The sequence below is a fragment of the Salvia miltiorrhiza genome, chromosome 6 (genome assembly GCF_028751815.1).
Source record: "Salvia miltiorrhiza cultivar Shanhuang (shh) chromosome 6, IMPLAD_Smil_shh, whole genome shotgun sequence".
Classification (NCBI taxonomy): domain Eukaryota; kingdom Viridiplantae; phylum Streptophyta; class Magnoliopsida; order Lamiales; family Lamiaceae; genus Salvia; species Salvia miltiorrhiza.
In genome coordinates, this window is record NC_080392.1 from 37,677,410 (window position 1) to 37,700,328 (window position 22,919).

The following is a 22,919-nucleotide window of genomic DNA, read 5'->3' on the forward strand; positions in this document are numbered from 1 at the left end:
TTCAAACACTTAAATAGTGTTGCTAATGTGCATCATATGATTTAAAGCATATACAAATATTTTTTAAATTCTTTCTTGATGAATAGGGTTTTAGTGAGCCGTCTTAAGCCTAGTCGAGTGTTGATAGACTTGAATTCGACTCGTTAATTATCGAAGAACATTGCATTTGAGCTCAAACTCAAATGTGACTTGTTAAAAATTGATTTTTTTAGCTCATAAGTGCGATAATATGTTGCTAGAACTTGACTAAGATACAAAATTGTTTAATATTTGAGCTTGATCTTGTTTATTTTCAATTTCGTATTCGAAATCTTGTCATTTTGTTATTGAGTTCATGTCATATCTTAAATTGAGGTCAATTATTTAATTGTTATCATTACGAATTTAAAATATCAAATACTCTTTTCAAATATAATCAAAATTGACTATATATAAATTAATAACCAATTACAAAAAGATAGTATTGAATTGGGATGATGTCATTGACGAAGTACTGAATTGGGCTGGAACAAAAAATTGTGTATGAGAGGTTTTTCTATTTCTTAGGAAAAGTGAATAAATAAATATTTTACTAGAAGATTTAATTGTGAGCTGTCACTGATTGCAATATTATTCTTTGATTGCAATAATATCCATGCAGCTGAATGGTTATATTTTCTGCAGTGGGCCCGGCGACTACAACGGGCTGGGACCGATATGCACGTAGTCTCGTTTTGTCAAATAAGATGGCCCAATTTTTCCGATCCCTTTGCCTGCCACGTATAGGAATTCCACACTATTTTTTTTCTCAATACATAGTATTTCTTTTTATAATGTAGAATAATTGGTTTTCTCTAGACCATTACAATTTCACACATGTTTATATTTGTTTATAATATCATTTTTGTATTTAGATCGCGCCATCTATATATTATACTCCATAAAAGAGCAGTTTAACCGTTACTTTTTTTTTTGCCATATTTTAAAATTATAGTTATTTTTTAAATTTTGGATATTAAAATATATATCCACTTACTTTGACTACACAGTCAGCAGTTTTTTAGTTTCCAATTCAAGCTTATGTTCTTCTTTTCTTTTCTTTTCTTTTCTTTTCTTTTATCTTATATATTTTTCTTTCTTTCTTCTTTGAAAATTATTAATATGAGTAATAATAAAATATTTAATATACATATCAAATTAAAGACCATAAAATTAGCTTTAATTTGATATATAATAACTGTAAAATAGATTTAAGATGATAAAAATAGATTTCTTTAATGATCTATTTTAATTTGATTTATTATATTTTATTTTCGTTATATCATTCACTTATTTTTTTCATTTAGATATTATGTTATTTTTTCATTTTCTTTTATTTTTTGGTTTTACCCTCTCTCTTTTTTGTGCATAACATGTTTATGTATGATTTCATAGATATAATTGAATTTTTTTTCGCTATGATTTTATATAAAATTTTAGACATTTTAAAATTTAAAAATAAAAAACAAAATAAATGATTAAATTATGGTAATTTAAAAATTTTAAAACTAATTTTTTATCCTTCCTCTCTACTCTGTTTAATGTTTTTCTATTACTCTCTCCTTAATGACATGCTCACTTTTTTCTAATATATATATATATATATATATATATATATATATATATATATATATATTTGATATACGTATTTATTTTTATTTTCTATTTTACATATTTTTTTAATTACAATGGTTTAGAATGTAACAAAGGTGAATGAAAGTATATTGGTTTATTACATAAATCTTTTTTTGAATACTTTTTTTAAATTAATTTGAATATAACTTTGTTGATTAATAATTAGTTATATATTAAAAATATAATTTCGAATATGAATTTTTATTTATGTTTGTGTATGAAAATATTTATTGATTTATTATGACATATAATAATAATAATAATAATAATAATAATAATAATAATAATAATAATAATAATAATAATAATAATAATAATAATAAATTAATGCTAATTTTATCAAATAATTTTTAATTGTTTAATAAATATAATTATCATTACACTTTATATAAAGTTGAAAATTTAATGTTTTCAAATTTGAGTTATTGGATTAATTGATGTTGATTATTTTATTTTATTTTATTTTATTTTTGAAACATATTTAGTATTTGTTTGTATTTTAATTCTTTTTAATATTTATATTTATTTATTTAAACATATCGTTTAATTTTGATGTTTGTCGTGCATCGCACGGACGGGCATACTAGTCTTTCAAATAAGACACTTGGTCTACGTGTGAGGGGAGGTTTAAATGAGAACTTTTATTTTAAATAAAAATAAAAAGTTATTTTCGAGTTTTTGATCATGAAGATTTAAGTTATAGATGTATAAATGTAATACTAGCGTGTAATTCGTCGGGTATTATTTGATGTTATAATTTATATAAAAAAACGTAAAAATTATTTCTTAATATATTTATAAATTATGGATATTATTCACTAAAAAAATTGTTAATATGATATAAGTCTACGTTACACATCATACTAAAATGAAAAAATAAATTAAAGAGGACTTTCATCATACTAAAAATAAAAATTATTTTCCACCCACTACTATTTGTCACCCATACTCGCGACCCGGGGTTACCCGCCACCCACTACCCGTCGAATACTCGCCGAGGCTTGAGAGGTAGGGGCGTTGCTGCTTCTCGGCGTCGACATCCTGCAATCAACCACCCAACAAATGCAATAAAGTACCCAACAAATAAATCACCACGAAACTACAACAAATTTTAGAGAATATTTCAACTTTTTGTACACTACTATTTGCCACCCATAAACTTGACTCACGGATACCCGTCACCCATCAAGATCTCGGTGACTTAATAAAATCTTAATACTAATAAGATTTCAGATATATATGTTGATTCGTATATCACTTTGATTTACTATGGGTGAGAGTTATATATTAACTTGAGTACTCTGTATCTTGGGTGATAGCGGTCAATATATGATATTTGGTTATCTATATTAGTACCCATATCCGGTATAGGATAATGACATCCCCTTAAGGAGCTCAATAAGGATTATTGCGTTAAACCCTGCAGGTTGATTAAGTTCAGACGCAATAATAAGGTTTAAGTGGTACTGCTTAAGGATTACAAAGAGATTAATTATTTTAAGCTGTCAGAGCTTTAATTAATTAATGGATGTCGGATATTTTAAATACGGAGATTTAATAAGTTTAAATACAAGCCCCGACTCACCATCGGTAATAAAGGGGTAAGTTAGTATTGATTCTCTAGTGGAATGAATTAATACTTATGAATTAATTATGATCTGTGCTGATCATAAGAATTAATTCATTAGAGGCCCATCTTTATTCCTTGTATCTGATCCCTGAACTGGCCCAAAGTCTCCTGAGCCCAGTAAGGAGTAAGGGACGCCTTTTACAGTTATTGGGGCCCTAGGGCTGTGTTTTGTCTTTAAATACAGCTATCTGCTCTTAGAATAAGACATACAAAAATTAGGGTTTTAGAGAGAGCAGTAGGGGGCGCCGATTTCAAGGTGGTCGAATTCTCTGTGGGAGTTCTCATAGTTCGTTGTCCATCCAACGTTGGGAATTGAGCGGGATACAGTTCAGAAGGTCAGAACTGGAGTAATTTGATTCAGTCGTTAACAACCTCTGCATCCAATTCACAAGTAAGTAATTCTAACTCCAATGTGCAGCACTTAAATTCATAGGAGCATGTTAGGAATTAATCGTTGTATGGTGAATTAAGATATCCGAGAAACGATCCACGATGGGCTAAATCCTTCAATTGGTATCAGAGCCTGGATTGATTTTCTTGGCTCTGTCAGTTAATTCACGTACGATTAATAATATGCGTTGTTTTTTCCTGCTGCTATTCTTCGTGGTCTGTTGATTCGTGGGACACGTCATTTTGACATTGTAATCGTTTTTTCACCACGAGAAAATTTGTGGTTAGATTAGAATTTCAATTGCATTTGTTTTTCGGTTGTAATCTGTAATTACCGAAAAATGAGACGGAGACGACGACGATCAGACGAAGAACGAAGAACAGATTTTTTGAGTGGATGACAGGAGGCGGCGTGCTATCACGCGCGTCTGCCGAGCTACTGCTGCCCTGGCCTCCGAGCTGTTGTTGCTCTGTCTGCCGAGCTGTCTCTGCTCTGTCTGCCGAGCTGTTTCTACTCTGTCTGCTGAGCTGTTGCTGCTCTTTCTGCCAAGACGAGCTGGGCGCCTGGGGCTGCGCGGGTCTGCCATGGCTGCCGAGGAGGTGGCGCACGAATCTCGAGGCAAACTCTAAGGGTTCCCAAACCCTAGTTTCAAAGACAGGCCTGATGGAGTTGTTTCGGGCTGAGTTTTCATTTTTAGGTTTTTCTTTTCTGTTTTAAATGTAATAGATTAGAATTGGGATTCCACGAATGGGTCACGAAGAACTTTATTTCTTTTATTCTGTTCTTTGCATGTCGTGGGGTTAATCTGTTATGCTCTTTGCATGCTGTTGTTGTCTTTGCTTGTTAATATGTGTTTTTTAACTGCGCTTAGACAAGTATGCTAGGTTTATCATTTTCTTAAGCATGTTTTAGAATTCTGCGAGCATGTTTTGCGTGTTGCGTTCCAGTAGAGCATGTTTAGGATTATGTGTTGATCATAATCAAACCTTTTGAAAGAAAAAGACTAAGTTGTTTTTAATAATTTTTATGGTGCTTAAAAATTATTTTAGACCTCCACAAGCGGTCTCTAGACAAAGTGATTGGCGATGAGAGTAAATGTCAACACGCGTGGCTTACTTCATGTTTGTTCTTTCATAAGTTTATCAGATGAGGTTTCTATAAAAAATATTTAAATCCATTAAAGTAGTGAGAGTTATGCAGTAAACGTCCACACGCGTGGCTTACTTGTATGATTTTCACGAGTACTTTGGAGAATGGAATTAAATAAGATAACCAAGAAATTAAATTGAAAGCGGCATGGTCCTAGTGAGTATGTTAATTTCGAGAATTTAATTGTCAAGGTTAAATTATGGTCATTGCTTAGATATCATATCAAGTACAATGTACAACTCCCCGCGGAGTCCCTTCTTGATGATGATATGGTCTAGTTAAGGTTCAACTATTAATTTATTTTGTCAAAAGGTTAAGTTGACATGGATGGAAATTAAAAGACTAGATGTATAGTCTGGTTGAGGAGTTCGTGTGTAAACGTCCACACGCGTGGCTTGCATATGAGATTCCTTGGGCGGTTGGAGGTTTCAATCAATATTGTTTTATCAAAAGGTTACAATATTATTGTTACGAATTATGTGCTTCATGTTCTTACATGTTTAATTGTTTACTTTCATATATGTCTATGTCTCCTATCATCTCTATTCTTGCAAACAATCCTCTCACTGGTCCGAATTATGTTGAGTGGAAACGTCATCTTATGTATATTCTTGTCGCTGAGGAGCACAGTTTTGTGCTCACTACTCCACGTCCCGAGGTCCTTACTGATGAGTCAACTGATGAGGAACGAGATGCGCATAAAAGGTGGCACAAGTCAAATAATATGGCCAAGTGCTATATGATGACGACTATGTCACAAACTTTGCAACTCCAACATCAGGTCATGAATGACGCGGCTGACATCATGATGAACCTCACTGAGGTGTTTGGGGAGTCCGAAAGATCTGCTTGCTTTAACATAATGAGAGAAATCTTAGCATGTAAGATGAGTGAGGGCAGTTCTGTACACGAGCATGTCATGCATATGACAAATCTTTTTGATAGGCTCGAGTTGCTCGGAGGTGGTATCGAAGGGGAAGCCAAAGTCGATACCATCCTAAACACTCTCCCCAAGTCTTTTGAGAACTTCTGTCTCAATGCCATTATGAGCAAGGTTAACTATTCTCTTAATGAGTTGTTGAATGCTCTAGTTATGGCAGAGGGAATCATGGGCAAAGAAAAAGAGGTGTTTGTCGCTGCCAAGGGATCTGCTTCTTCGTCGAAAGGCGGCAAAAAGAAGTGGAAAGGTCCAAAGGGCAAGGGAGGTAAGCAAGCTAGTGGGAGTAGCGGAGCGGGCGGCCCTACCGGCGGCATGAAGAAGCCAACAGAGAAGGAAAAGTGCTTCAAGTGCAGCAAGACTGGGCACTGGAAGAAAGATTGTACGGTGCTAAAGGCAAAGGGACAAGGTACGTCACAAGTTTCAGTAACTAAGACATGTTTAGCTTCGTTTTCTACTCATTCTTGGGTAGTGGATACGGGGGCAACTGATCATGTTTGTTACACCTTGCAGGGCTTCAAGCCGACAAGGGAACTGGCAAGTGATGAGATCACCATCTCCATAGGTAATGCGGCGAAGGTCGCAGCTGTTGCAATTGGAGATTTATCTTTATGTTTTGGTGATGACATTTTAGTTTTGAGAGATATTTTATATGTGCCGGAGTTTCGGCGGAACATAATTTATGTTTCAAAATTATTTTTGGATGGATATTCAGTTACTTTTGATAGAGGTGTTTCTATCATGAAAAATAACGTGATTATTTGTTCCGGAATTTTGAACAACTCTCTCTATACTATTACATGTCCGATTAATAATTCTGTCCATGTTGCATCTACATCACAATTTTGTCCAAATCCGAACAAGAGAAAATATTTCTCTCATGAACAATATACACATGCTTGGCACTTAAGATTAGGCCACATTAGTCTAAACAGGATCCAAAGGCTGGTGTCGAATGGAACGTTGAAGGATTTTCAAGCCATTCCATTTAGAACCTGCGAATCCTGTATTGAAGGAAAGATGACGGCAAGGCCTTTTAAGGCAAAGGGGAATAGGGCCTCGCATGTGTTAGAATTGATTCACTCTGACTTGTGTGGACCGATGTCCACAAAAGCTCGTGGAAGGTATGAGTACTTCGTCACTTTTATTGACGATTACTCAAGATATTGATATATTTACTTACTTCACCACAAGTCTGAATGCTTCGAGAAATTCAAAGAACTCAAGGCGGAAGTGGAGAAGAAGTTGGGTAAAAGTATCATGTCATTGCGATCTGATCGCGGTGGCGAATACCTTGGGAACAAGTTCAGGCAATACTTGTCACACTCTGGGATTACATCCCAATTGACTGCACTGGGTACTCCCCAACAGAATGGTGTAGCGGAGAGAATAAATAGAACTCTTTTGAAAATGCTACGGTCAATGATGAGTTATGCATCTTTGCCTATTTCGTTTTGGGGTTTTGCCTTGGAAATAGCGGTTTACTTGCTGAATCTAGTGCCGTCCAAATCGGTTCCTAAAACTCTTATCGAGTTATGGTTTGGGCGTCAGCCCAGTTTGAACCATATAAAGGTATGGGGTTGTCCTACATACGTGCTAGACAAGGAAACGAAGAAACTGGAGCCTAGATGCGAAGTAATGTTGTTTGTAAGATATCCAAAGGGAACGAAAGTTGGTTATTTCTATAATCCTAAGGATCAGAAGGTGGTTGTTAGCACCAACGCACGATTCTTGGAACAAGATTATATAGATAAACACAAGTCTAAGTCCGAGATTGTCCTTCAAGAAATCGAAGGCAATGGATAGGCCACAAGCCAAGTGTGCAAGAGATTGCACCACAGGACACTGCACAAACTATTATTACAACTGTACCACCACCGCTTCGTCGTAGTGGGAGGGTTGTCCATCAACCCAATCGATTTATGTTTTTGGGAGAATCTTTGGATCTTCTCCCTGTTGATGAACAAAAGGATATCGACCCTAATAACTTTAGACAAGCGATGCAAGACGCAGATGCAGATTCTTGGTACGACGCCATGGTTACTGAAATAGAATCCATGACTGCTATGGAGGTATACGAGAAAACTGAGTTACCAGATGACTTTTTGGCCATAGGTAGCAGGTGGTGGGTATACAAGAGAAAGAGAGATTCGGATGGCGAAGTTGCAGCTTTTAAAGCTAGACTGGTGGCGAAAGGTTATACCCAGGAACATGGTATAGATTATGATGAGACCTTTTCGCCGGTTGCCATGCTTAAGTCCATCCGAATACTCCTTTCCATAGCAACCCACATGAACCTTGAGGTTTGGCAAATGGATGTTAAGACCGCTTTCTTAAACGGTTTCCTTGAAGACGGAAGGGACATATATATGCAGCAACCCAAACGATTTATGAAGAAGGGCGAAGAGCATCTTGTGTGAAAGCTAAAAAGTTCATTTATGGACTTAAGCAAGCTTCGAGGTCATGGAACAAATGTTATGACGAGGTCATTAAATACTATGGATTTAATCGTTGTGAGAACGAAAGTTGCGTGTACCGCTTAGATGCCAATGGTGACGTGGTTTTCCTTGCACTTTATGTAGATGATATCCTCCTCATTGGCAACAATGTGGCGCTATTATCAGACATAAAGAAGTGGTTATCCGAACAGTTTCAGATGAAGGACTTAGGAGATGCAGCGTACATCCTAGGAATCAAGGTTGTTCGTGATCGCCAGAAAAGGATGTTGAGCTTATCTCAAGCGTCCTACATTGATACTGTGATTGCTCGTTTTAGCATGCAAACTGCCAAGAAAGGATTGCTACCTTTCAGACATGGCATTCCTCTGTCTAAGGACATGTGTCCTAAGACGCCTAGTGAGGTTGAGAAAATGAGGAAGGTACCATATGCTTCCGCTGTAGGTAGCCTCATGTATGCGATGCTTTGCACGAGACCTGATATTTGCTATGTCGTTGGCATGGTTGCGAGATATCAGTCAAACCCTGGACTAGGACACTGGACTACGATAAAGCATACTCTCAAGTACCTGAAAAGGACTCGAGACTATAGGCTAGTTTATCAGTCAGACAGTCTAACTCCTTTGTGTTATACCGATTCGAATTTCTAGGCTGACCGGGAAGAGAAGAGATCTACATCTGGTTATGTGTTTACCTTGGGAGGTGGAGCCGTATTATGGCGGAGTGCAAAGCAGAAGTGCATTGCAGATTCCACCATGGAAGCCGAGTATGTAGCTGCTTCCGAAGCTGCTAAAGAGGTTGTATGGTTCCGAAGCTGCTAAAGAGGCTGCATGTGAATTAATACTTATTAATTAATTATGATCTGGGTTGATCATAAGAATTAATTCATTAGAGGCTCATCTTTATTCCTTGTATCGGATCCTAGGGTTGGCCCAAAGTCTCCTGAGCCCAGTAAGGAGTAAGGGATGCATTTTACAGTTATTGGGGCCCTAGGACTGTGTTTTATCTTTAAATACAACTATCTGCTCTCAGAATAATACACACAAAAATTAGGGTTTTAGAGAGAGCAGTAGAGGGCGCCGATTTCAAGGTGGTCGAATTCTCTGTGGGAGTTCTCATAGTTCGTTGTACATCCAACGTTGGGAATTGAGCGAGATACAATTCAGAAGTCAGAACTGGAGTCATTCGATTTAGCCGTTAACAACCTCTGCATCCAATTCACAAGTAAGTAATTCTAACTCCAATGTGCAACACTTAAATTCATAGGAGCATGTTAGGAATTAATCGTTGTATGGTGAATTAAGATATCCGAAAAACGATCCACGTGGGGCTAAATCCTTCAGGTGGTGTAGGATTAAGGATACATATTAAATGTAAAATGAAAATAAAATATATCATGTATAATTAATTTGCCACATAGGATATATAATATTAAGCTAGAAGCTCTAGAATTGCAGGGATTTTAAATACTGAATTCTTAGACACGCTACGTGAGACCTAAATTTAAGGGGAGCGCAGTGATCGCTAATCGTATTATATATTTGATTTGGATTTGAATTTTGAAGAGGGCGAAAATTTTATTTTATTTTTTATTTTTCAAAATATAGTTAATTTCACGATAAATGCAGTAATTTTATACGTTAGTGCAATGTTATCAGTTCTCAGTTCTTATTTAAACTAGTACACTCTCCTGTGCGATGCATGACAAGTATTGAAATTAAACAAAATATTTAAATAAATAAATATTAAATAGTTTAAATATATTTTAAAAATACAATAAAATAATTCACATCAATTACTCAATAAAACTTAGGATTAAAAACGTAAATTTTCAACTTTGTATAAAGTGTAATGATAGTTATAGTTATTAAATAATTATAAATTATTCGATATTGAAAATTAGCATTATACATTATAATTATAAGGACAAAGGTGTAGATTGGTCCCTGAACTCGACCCCCTAGAGCGTTTACCCCTCCATACTCGGTCAAGGTGCGTTGATCTCCCTGAACTCCCGAAAAAAGGGTGCAACTAAACCAACGAACCAAACGGCGGTTTAACGCCGTTAAACAATTTTATTTTATTTTAATTTTCTGGTCATCTTCTTTGGCTGGATCCTTAAATTTTTCGGCGATATTCATCTGTTTAAAGGGAAAATCTTACCGGCGCCACTTCTGCTCTGACGAGCGCCCCACCCCAACCAAATGGAAAAAGGTGGGATACAGTACGCTGACGTCGTTCATGTGCCACGGCTGCCGCTATTTCAAGAGCTTCATCAGATTCTGCATCTCCTTCCTCAATAGAAACGTATTGGTACCCCAGGAATCGGGGTCCAATTTTCTGAAATCCCACGTGATGGTTCCGAGCACAAACACGTGGTCCTTACCGGCGTTCTGGCATCAGAGCTCCTGGATCCGGAGCCACCGCAGGAGGTCCAGCACCACCTGAGGACGTCGAGGCCACCGTAGTAGGGCACGTAAAAGAGGCTGGCCTGCCGCTGCCGCCGCACTCGGCACCTGTGATTCGCGAAGCGAGAGTGGAGAATGGGATCCAACGCAAAATTGTGGGTGTTGTGCCATCCTCGGCCCAGCTTCTCCACCGCCTCCCTCAGACCCTCGTTGCTTAAGAACTTGCAGAAATCACCCCACCCGAACCCGGTCATGCTCTCGCACTCGCCTACCAACTCCTTATTGAACCTTAGTGGCAGCTCGTACACATAAATCCCCCTTCCTTCACAGTTTGAACTTAATGGTGATGACATCCATGATCTCTGCAGCTTTACCAACTTCTCGATTTCCTTATAAGCGGGATTCTTCCAACTCTCATCTTTCAAGTGGGGCGCTCGTCGGAGGAGAAGTGGCGCCGACAAGATTTTTCCTTTCGACAGATGAATATCGCCGGAAAATTGAAGGAATCCAACTAGAGAAGATGACCAGAATTTTTTTAAAAAAAAAATCGTTTAACGACATTAAATCGCCGTTTGGTTCGTGGGTTTAGTTGCACCTTTTTCTCGGGAGTTCAGGTAGGTCAACGCACCTTGACCGAGTATGGGGGGGGGGTAAACGCTCTAGGGAGGTCGAGTTCAGGGATCAATCTGCACCTTTGCGCTAATTATAAAGTATTATGCATCATAATACATATATAAATAATTACTACACAAGTATAAATAAAAAATAATATTTGAAATTATATTTCCAATATATATACTAATTATTCATCTACAAAGTTATATTGAAATTAATAAAAAAATTACTTTTTAAAAAAAGAGTTACAGAATGAACCAATATATGTTCCTTCACCTCTATTACATTTAAACTATTACTCCCCCCGTCCCAACGAAAGCGATGCGTATTTCTTTTTGAGCTGTCCCAATGAAAGTGGTGCATTTCCTTTTTTAGTAATAATTTTACACTACAAACAATGTGGCCCCACACACCTTTACACACTTTTACACTACAATCTTATTTTTCTTAAATCTCGTGCCGAAAAGAAGCGCACCGCTTTCATTGGGACGGAGGGAGTATAATTTCTGAAAAAATATGTAAACACAAACACATGATATTTAACTTATTTTTTATCTAATAATACAAAAAAAATTAGAAAATTAATTTAAATTAATATAATACTTCATCATCCACCAATTTGCGTCATAGGGAAATGGGGTACGAGTTTTAAGAAAAAGTGTATTGTTTATTTGTTTAGTGGAGAAGGAGACACGACTTTTTAAGAAAAACTGATTTATTTTGTTGGGACAAAAAGATATCCAACCAGTTTTGATGATACCAAAACCATTAGAATGCTTCGCTTGTCTTTATCTCTATTGTAGGTCCAAGGGTTTCAGTCCTCACAGACCTTGACTGAAGCTGCAAAGACTTTAGATCAGGTGGACAAGGAACAGAAGACTGAAGATCAAAGACAGTACAACTGAAGCACACTTCGCTGAACTAACTGAAGGACACATCCTGACTGGAAGTCATCAGTCATCAGTTAAAGATGTTCACACAATTCAATTTCAGCATTGAACTGAAGACTAGTCAAATACCAGTCGACATTCTGCATCTGACTAAAGAGAAGAGTACCGGACACGCTGCATTAAATGCTCAAGTACAACAATATTAAATGTTGAAGATTTGAAGATCGTCCTTGCAAGTACCAGAGCTTCCTTTTGCGTGTAAAGATGCAGAAGTACCATACTCCGAGGAAAAAATAATTCAAAATTCTGTCAAATGGAGTATCCGAAGATTGCCACCTCAGCCCAAGAAGGGACATTATCTCACAACGGCAGAAATCCTGAAGACCATCTCTCCAACGGATCTATTCAAGACTTCGCCTATAAATAGAGCTCGAGGAACAACTGCAATCTTCACCGATTCGAAGACATACGCTGAAGCTCTGTCAAATTCAAGAGCCAGCTTCTTCCATAGATAGATAAATTTCGAATCGGAGAAAAGAGTAATCAACATGGTAAAATCAGTCTAGCTGATTACCTAAACTCTCTTAATAGACTAAGCACTTCTTGTTTTATCTTAAGCCTAAAATGGATTACATGAGAGCCTGTTCTCAGTAATCTTAGTTGGAAGAGTCCAAACCCCTTTTTCAACCGAGAGAAAAGAGAGTTTGAGTGGTTGTTGTTTAGTACCAGAAAACTAAATTAGGCGGTTACCTTGGTACCAGTTTAAACCAAGAGGGAGCAGATTAAAGGTTTTGTCTCCAATTACCTTAGCATTAGCTGATTGGACACGACAGTGTCAGGGCGTGCTAAGTGTTAAATCCAATTCAGGGTGGATTGATATGTTTGTTGTGCACCTCTAAGCATAAGCCTAGAGTCTTTGTCAGACAAATAATCTAGCTGTGGATGTAGGAGAGATGTCTCTGAACCACGTTAAAAATCCTTGTGTTCTTTATCTGCTTTCAGTTATTTCCTTACTTGTGTCAAACTGTTTTCATCTAACTAGACTAACTGAAAAGTGTAACTAAGGATTTTACAAGTGACAAACATTTTCTAAAGGCTATTCGCATTAAGTTTAAATTCCACTACTGAGTTATTAATCCTACTAATGACTGATAGTCAGAGATATTAATAACTCTACTTTGTTTTACAAACTAGACTGAAGCCTTACTTGGATATCAGTTAAGCCCAATGCTCGACTGATGTCACTTTACTGAAGTATTTTCAGTATCAGTCTACAACCTATTTCGAACCGCAATTTGGTTAAGTTTATTGTGTTTGCGAAAAATAGCCCACATGTGTATCCCCCCATACACCTGTCAGTCAACCCTCCGGGACCCCAACATATTTGTCAAGGAAATAGTTACTAAAAAATGGGTAGGACACGAATTGGTGGACAAACCAAAACGGCAAATTATTGACACGAATTGGTGGACGGAAGGAGTAGAAAAAAAGTAAACATGTCATTAAAGAGAAAGTTAACACTCATTAAAGTAGAGAGTAAAGGACAAAATATAATTTAGAACATTAAATTATTATAATTATTCATTCTAAATTAATTTTTTTTTATCATTTTTAAAAGTAAAGAGTTGTAAAATTAATTATTAAAATTTATTTCTCCTTAACTGCACTAAAATCTATTTAGAACTAAAATTATGTGTAAATAAAGTCTTAAAAAATGTTATCAAAAATAAAATAAATTTAATAAAAAAATTTGTTGAAAAAAATTATAGTATGTCAACATGAAGAAAAGACTTATTCGTTCTAAAAATAGTTTTGATTAAATCTACCATAAATTAAAGATTTTCTCGAAATCTGTAATTTAAGATGTAATTGAATATGTTTTTCATAAATCAAATTTCATGATGTTTAAAAAGTAAATGGTACAACAATATTAGTTTGGGAGTATTAGAATTTTTTTTAACTCTAATAATTATTTATTCATTTTTGAATAAATTCTTGATTTTATCTTCTTCATTAAATATTTTTAAGAGAATTAATTTCTATATTTTTATATTTTCGAATATCTAAAAAGAAAGGAAGGGGAGATTTAATTTAGACTTGGTCATAATACCTACGGATACTACAAAGAAGGAATGAGAAGGTTTAAAGCTTGCAAGACTTAGTCTTCCATTAAAGTAGGGATGTTCGTTAATTTGCTTAACCAACAAGACTATTTTGGCTCTAAGTTAAACCTAGAAGGCACGTCCATTACCCATGTCCTCAGCCACGTTTTTCTTGCCCATCAAGCATATATTGGATATATAAATAGGGGCAAAGCTCACTGCATTCGGCACCAGTCCATACAAGGACATATACAAATGCAGGAGCTCAAAGCTATTGTTCCCACATCTTACCAGACATCTAGTTCAAAACACACATTGAGTGGGAGATTAGTATGCCTAACATTCCTTGAATGAGAGACTCGTTTGTTAAGGCTAGTTGATAGATCTGTATGTTTGATTTTTCATAGAATAGTTTCATTAAAGTCTAGTTGTTGCTAGCATTATTGATATGATTAGAAGATATTTCTTTTTCTATCATTACCGTTCAATAAGAGAGATTCTATTGAGTGGTTTAAAAAGGATTTTTATAGTGAATATATAAATGCAATTAATTAACATTCAAGTATAAAAACAATCCATTGTGCGTACTTTTATTTTATATTGCTTTTCTGTTTTTCATACGGTAATGTTGGGTTGATTGTTCAATCATTCTATCCAATATTTTTCTGTTTGCGAGAGCAACAAAACTTTCAGGGAGATGACCTTTTTATATGTAATACATTTATATTGCACGTTCTTTTTATATATGAAAAATATTTAACATACATATTAAATTAATGATCATGACAAAATATTTAATTGGGTTAAGGTGCACATCCACCCTTGAACTAGACCCTCCTAGAGCGTTTAGCCCCCCATTCTCGACTTTGGTGCAAAAACCTCCCCCATAGTCTAGAATAAGGGTGCATTTAAACCCATGAAGAAAACGGTTGTTTAACGCCGTTTTCTTTATTTTTTTTATTTTGACGTGGGTCCCACCATTTATTGTCCATCCACTGAAGCCACTGAGAATACCTGCGAGCTGGTCGGCGGCGAGGAGTCGACGGCGATGCCGACTGCCTGTGCGATGGCGATGATCCACACGATGTCACTGACGCACGACGACCTCCCCTGCAAGGACAACGACGACCTCTGCCACGGAAAGCCGACGAACCACAAGGTGTTCGGCGAAGACGTTGCAGTCCTGGCTGGCGTCGCGCTCCTGTGAGTTGGCGTTCAAGCACGTGGCGATGGCGACGAGGGGATCACCGCCAGAGAGGATCTTAAGGGCTTTGGGGGAGCTGGCGAATTCGATCGGGGCAGAGGGGCTGGTGCGGGGGCAGGTGGTGGATATCTGCTCGGAGAGGATGGCGGATGTAGGGCTGGATCACCTGGAGTTCGTCCACCTCCACAAGACGGCGGCTTTGTTGTAGGGGTCGGTGGTTAAGGGAGCGAATTTCACCAATAAGACCACATATCCTAAGCTTCTCAGCGTCCAAAAAATCCAAGGAATTCGCCCAGGATCTCAATTGGGAAGCGCAGGAGCAGCTGCTTTAATTTGATTCACACAAGGCTGCTCCCGCCGGTCGAGTTGGAGGCCGGGGACGGCATGAACTCGCCGCAGCCATCGATGGCGTGGCCGCCGAGTGAGGCAGTGTGATTCTTCAGGTAGAGGACAAACAAGAAAATGGTGGGACCCACTTCAAAATTAAAAAAATAAAAAATTTAAAGGTAACGGCGTTAAACAGCCGTTTTCTTCATGGGTTTAAATGCACCCTTATTCTAGACTATGGGGGAGGTTTTTGCACCAAGATCGAGAATGGGGGGCTAAACGCTCTAGGGGGGTCTAGTTCAGGGGTGGATGTGCACCTTAACCCTATTTAATTTAACATAAAATAATTTTTAAAAAATGGAACAAAAATATATGTGCATTTAAAGTTTCAACAATATTTTCTCTCTCATCGTTCATCTCTTATATTTTATCAAAAGAGGCAAGAGAATAGATAAATTTTGTAGTAGAGAGAGAAAAAATATATATAATAACAATAATAATTAATAATGATCACGTAAATAAGGAAGAGATAACAATATCAAAGAATAGAGAAAAAGAAAGAGAAGAGAGAAAAATAATTGCCATAAAATTTTAAATTATAATAACTTATTTATTTCAAATTCATATTTTATAATTTTTTATACCAAATTAAAGATATTGTCATTATCTTTAATTTAAGATGCATATAAAATATCTTTCTATGTATCAACTTTAATTTTTTTTTAGAAAATCACTAAAAAATATGAGAGAGAGAGAGAAAGAGAGAGAGAATTTGTATAAAAAGATAGTGAAAAACGTGTGTTAGGGATAGGAGAGAGAAATTGTAAAAATAGCTGAAATTATTGTGAGAAATGAAAACAAAATTTTGTTAATGCACAATAACATAATTCTTGTTACATTTTATAATAATTGTATTTGCATTTTTACATTTCTCATCTTCCTATATTATATAAAAATCAAATTGTTGAAATTGTACGTATATAATATATGAAGATGTGAATATAAGAATGTAAATATATCTGTTGTAAAATGCAACAAGAATTATGTTATTATACGTTTACGAAATTTGATTATCATTATCACAATAACTTTGGATTTTATTACAACTCATCCTTATATATGTGTGGGGTGCATAGAGTGAGAATACACCTTATTCTAATAAATGAGATGACTTATAACCATATGATTGTTATATTTATGGTCCAGATCTAAGATCTACGACAAAATTAATGCAATGGACAAAGTTAATAAAATTTACGAACAAGTCGATACAGACAAATCAATTATAACGCACGAATAACCGTATTAAATCAACGTGGTAAAATTTTGTCTCTCAAGAATTCAAACCCATGTGAGAATGTTGTTCGTGCATTTTTATTAACTTATTCGTTAATCTCAATTCACATGATTAATCTCAACTGTAGGATTTGAATATTTGATGTTCTAGATTTAATCTCATTTCTCATTTTTAGGATTATGTTTTGATCCTCTCTCTATGGGCTAAAATAAAATTAGTTTTAAAATACTATGAATCATTTTCAGTCCTTAAATTATGAAAATTTACTGTGAATTCATAACATTGTTGGATGAATTAATGGCCATAACAAAATACAATGGAATATACTTTATCTAGATACTAAGTGTAAAGTGCTCCTCAATATTAATTTTTCTTTTCCCATGCATGTAGTTGCATTAATTTATTATCTCAATGTTTTTTCCTTTTTATTTTGCGTGAGGAAATTGTACAATAGGGTGTTTCGCGTGAATTCGGAGAGTAATTTATTTATATCTATTGTTCATGAAATATATCATAATATCGTATAACAAATTTATTTCAATTCCGCCCCTCTCTACTCTCATACTATACACTATAGACTATAGTATAGAAACACACAAACACACGCTACCCACTCGGACACTTGCATTAAATATTACTACAGAACCGATCACCTACCCACCGTGGGCATGCATAACGTGCCCACCATGATGTGACAATTGTAATTATAGTGAGATCATTTTAATTAGAGTAAGATTTATTAGTTATCTTTCCTAATTAAAATTGCCACATCAATGGTGGGCACATTATGCTTGTCCACGGTGGGTAGATGATCGGTTCTGAATATCACTAATGTGTAAACTCATTCAATAACAACTATGATTCAAATAAGTATACGTGTGTTGACATAGCATTATGAGCATGAATATCAATTGAATCAATTCGTCAAGTTTCTCGTTAGCCCTATTAAGTTACGGGTTATTCGGGTACGGACTAATCGGATTGGAAAAAAATTGAATTAGAAATTTCCAATCCTAACTTTAAATATTCGGGTTTCGATCTAGCACATCGGGCAAGTCGGACTCAAAAATTTATTTTAAAAAAATTAACTAGTATATTTTTATTGATAATATTATATTTATAATAAATAAATACACCATAAATAAATAACATTGCAACATCGACTTATATAATAACTAATGTGCAAGTCTTAGAGATATAAAGATGCAATATTTTTATTAAATAAGTATTAATTTTAAATTTTTACATCTAAATATTTTATAAGTATTAGATAAAAAATATAGAGAAATGAAATGATGAATATAACATTCTAATATTGAATTTCTAATATTGCATCAAAATGCATTTCACAAACTTTTGAAAAAAAAAATACTTATTTTACTAATTTTCATAAGCAAAGTAATGAAGTTGAAAATCAAATAACGAGATAATTTTCATATAATCAAGCGAACATGTACATTATTTCCGGGTCAAACCTATATGATTTTGGGTTAATTTCGGGCCGACCATATCGAATTCGCGGGCTAATTGGGCTGTAATTTTTATCAGGTTGAAAATTTTTAGACATAACCCTCTTGTCCACGGATTTCAGACTGGATTGACATCCCTAGATAAGAGGTTAATGCCCAAAATCTGAAGTTCTGAGTTCGAGTCCTTTGTCGCGGTCTTAATTTTTTTTATCTAATTTATATATGTAAAAAAAAAGATTAGGGCTAAAGTAAAATTAAATATCACATGCCTTATCAAACTTTGCCAAATTAATTCCAAATTCATGAAAAATTATTTTAAAACGGGTCTACTTCAAATCCAAACAGTGGGTTCCAACTAATGAATGTTTCAAATCCAAAAACACTTAAAATCAGCTCATTTATTTCAAATATCTCACCAAATCCACTCTAAAATTGTCGAGATCATCAATCGTGACACCAGACGCTATTTTACAATTTAAAATTTTATTAACAACGACTCACTATTTTAATAAAACAAAAAAAACAATCTAAAAAGGGAAAATTAAAATCACATTATATCCAATGGAAATGCGTCGCAGTGGATGGGTATCGGCGTCGGCTTCGGCGCTGATGACACGTCAGCGGGCCTTGGTTTCTAGTTTAGTTTGTACAATACCGCATATGTAGAGAGAACGACGTCGTATACGTGCTGGTCAGCATACGGTTGTACAGTCGTAGTCGTACAATATAATTCCATTTCTGCTTCTTGTCCGAACTTGATCGACGGTCCAGATTGCGCCACGCAGTCACGATGGTCAATTAACCAACTAGCCTATGTCTGCTGCCCACCCTACTTTCTTTTCTTTGGTTGTTTACTTGTTTTTGGTATGTAAATTGTTTGTAATAAGATACTCCTATATATGTGTATCGCAATTAAGCATAACTCCATTTGTGCGGCTTCAAACCCCTTGTAATTTTTAGGTACGAGTATTAAAAGCGCAGGTGATTTATATATATGAAAAATATTTATAATAAAATAGATTTTTTTTTGGATATTTCTATCGAATTCAGAGGGTGTTTGGCTGAGATTATAAACTCTAAAAATAAGCTCAAAAAAATATAAGTTCATCCACCGCAACTTATTTTCTCATTATCTTATAAATAATATTCCCTCCGTCCATGAAAGAACTTCCTAAGAGGGAATGACACTGATTTTAAGAAAAAAGTTGTTAAGTGTATTGAGAGTAGATAAAAAGTTGTTGAGTGTATTAGGAGTGGTGAAAATGTGTTTTATTTAATATTTGGAGTTGTGAAAAAGTGAAAAGTAAGTAATTATAAGTGGTGGAGTATAGTCCAAAAATAGGTAGAAAGTTTTTTTGTGGACGTCCCAAAAAGGAAAGATAGGAAGTTCTTTCGTGGACGGAGGTAGTAGTACTTATTTTTCGAAAATAATTCAACTATGAGTTTCTATTTTGATCATATATCGATCATTCTAATTTCATCTATTTTCGAATTTCTCTCTCTAATAAAGATTTTCTCTTTCTAACTAAAATTTCTCTCTCTAGCTTATAAGCTAATTAAATTATCCAAACACTTTGACAATTTATAAGCTCTTAAGAAACTACGTCTTTTATAAGCTCTTTAAAATAAGCTTAGTCTAATATAAACTGACAAATATAGTGAGTAGCTTATATGGCATAGTGTACATCGGCATAGCTGATTATGTATATCAAATATTATTGTGCTTCACAAATAATTATTTATAATTTCGCTTATACTGAATATATTCCCTCTCATAATTCTTGACAAATATACACTAAAAACAATTATTTTCTCTTTTTTTATTTTATTAATACAAATTATTCGTATTTTAACACCGGCGTTTAAATCTTATGATCTATTGAATTGAAATGAAATAAATATAATTTATGAGTTATGCTAAAAATATTTTTTATGTGCTAAATGTCTCAAAATGAAATAATGCATTTCAAATAGGACAACTCAAATTAAAAAGTAGGAATTTTCAAATGGAACGAAGGGAGAACTTGATTGCTAGATCAAATGCAATCAAAATTTGCACTATTTCGATTAATATATCAGTGGGTGCTCTACTGCTCTTTGATTCATTTGTATTGAATTAATAGTAGAGTGAGTAATACATATAATTAATACTAGTAGATTTGAATCAATCGTGGTATGACCTTTTTTTTTTTTTTGAAACGTAGCTTATATTAACAGAAGTCTTGATGAGTTATATCCAAAAGCCAACGAGGGAACGTCGACTTCCAAATCATAACATCATTACACGAACAGGCGAAATTTGCCAAACAGTGAGCGGCTTGATTAGCCTCACGTCTAACATGTCTAAATTCAGAAACAAAAACATCTTTGGCGTGATTAAAAGCAGAGAGCAAATCTTCACATAAGGACTCTCGACTGATCTTCTCATCATGGACAACATGGATGGCCAACAAGGAATCCGAGAAAACAACGAGAGGGCCAAAATCATGGTGCAAACAGAAGTCGATCCCAAGTAGAAGAGCATGAAGCTCACCCAAAAGAGTTGTGTGTGTACCTCCAATCCGTTGAGCTCCAGCAGCAACCAGTCTGCCACGACAATCCCGGACGAGAAAACCAGCACCGGTAAGGCGCCCACCGTCCTGAACAGAGACATCAACATCCAACCTAAGAAAGCCATCGCGCGGCGGGATCCAACGAGAGTCACCCACTCTTGGCAGGAGCTGTAACTGGGAGTTCACTTTCTCTCTAGCCTCTAAAAAATTATTCAAGAACAGAGAGCAAGAACCAATCATATCGCAACCCATCTCCACCGCCTTACCATGCTTAATATCACACAACCTTCTCCACACCCACCACAAACAAACACAGAACAGGGCGAAATCCTCATCCCCACAAACCTCCAACACACGGCGACAAACCTCATCCATCGAGAAAGGACCACAAAACTTGAGGAACTTCCACCAGGGAGAGGATTTCCAGAAAGGCTTCACAGTGGGACATAAGAAAAAGCAATGCACAGAACAACCCTGCTCCTTAAGGCACCAAGAGCAAATACCGTGAGACGGCACGTGATGACGTCTCAAATTCTCATCAGTCGCAATCCAGTTGTTAACCGCTCGCCAGATGAAAATCTTAATCTTTGGTGGAAGAATTCCACACCAGATAGCACTCCACCAATCTTTTTGCGAGATAGAGGTAGTCGTGGGATGAGGTTCATAGAAACCAACAGCAGCAAGGTACCCGGATTTCACAGAAAATTTTCCCCTCTCATCGAATTTCCAGAATCTAGTATCCATCGCCTCTTCCTGAGGAATATCCAAAGAGAGCACAGCCCGGGTCTCAAAAGGAAGAAACTTCTCCTTCACCATTCCCTCATCCCATCTTCTCTGCTTAGTAATAAAATTAGCAACACGAAGAGTTAAATCCACCACACCAAAACCCGCTGCAACACCAGAAACTCCACCCGGCAGCCAAGCATCTCCAAAAGCCCGAATTTGAGTTCCGTCTCCAATCTTCCATCGTAACCCATCAGCAAGAAGATCTTTACCCCAACAAATAGACCTCCAAGAGTAAGAAGCATTAGAAGTAGGCGAGACCTCCATAATATCATGGTCCAAAAAATATCTCCCTTTCATGATTCTAGCTAAAAGAGAGTTAGGATATTTAATGATCCGCCAAGCCTGCTTAGCCAACAACGCACGGTTAAAAGCCTCAAGATTTTTAAAACCCATGCCGCCTTTGGATTTTTGAGTACATAAGATTTTCCAAGAAGACCAATGCATATTCTTCCCTTGATTCGACTCTCCCCACCAAAAATTCGCACACGCCTTCTCCATATCTTTCCTAACTCCATCTGGAACTTTGAAACAACTCATAGTATAAGTTGGAATAGCTTGAATAATAGCTTTGATTAAAACTTCCTTTCCCCCTGCCGAGAACTGTTTGTTTTTCCACGAACTCAATCTTTTACACACCCGTTCCCGAAGAAAGTCAAATTGTAAACGTTTCTGTCGCATAATAACCGTGGGTAAACCAAGATAAACAGCATGTCCATTAGTCTCCTTAATCCCCAAAGAACACACCACCTCCTCCTTGTTTTCTGCAGTCGAACACGGACTGAAACTCACCGCTGATTTATCCACATTAACAATCTGTCCGGAGGCTTGAGAATAAATGTCCAAAGCAGATCTAATAGCATTAGCACCGTCTTCATTCGCTTTAAAAAAGACCAAACTATCGTCAGCGAAGAAAAGATGAGAAATAGTAGGGCAATGTCGCGCCACCTTTAGCCCCTCAAACAATCTTCGGCTTTCAAACTCATGAAGTAAAGCAGAAAGACCCTGAGCACACAAGACAAACAGAAAAGGGGAAAGGGGGCACCCTTGCCGCAA

The 22,919-nt window shown here is 36.0% G+C and overlaps 1 pseudogene; it reads left to right on the forward strand.

Moving 5' to 3' along the window:
* The first annotated feature begins 15,252 nt into the window (after positions 1 to 15,252).
* Positions 15,253 to 15,860, forward strand: LOC130990873 (geranylgeranyl pyrophosphate synthase, chloroplastic-like; annotated as a pseudogene).
* The last annotated feature ends 7,059 nt before the right edge of the window (positions 15,861 to 22,919 follow it).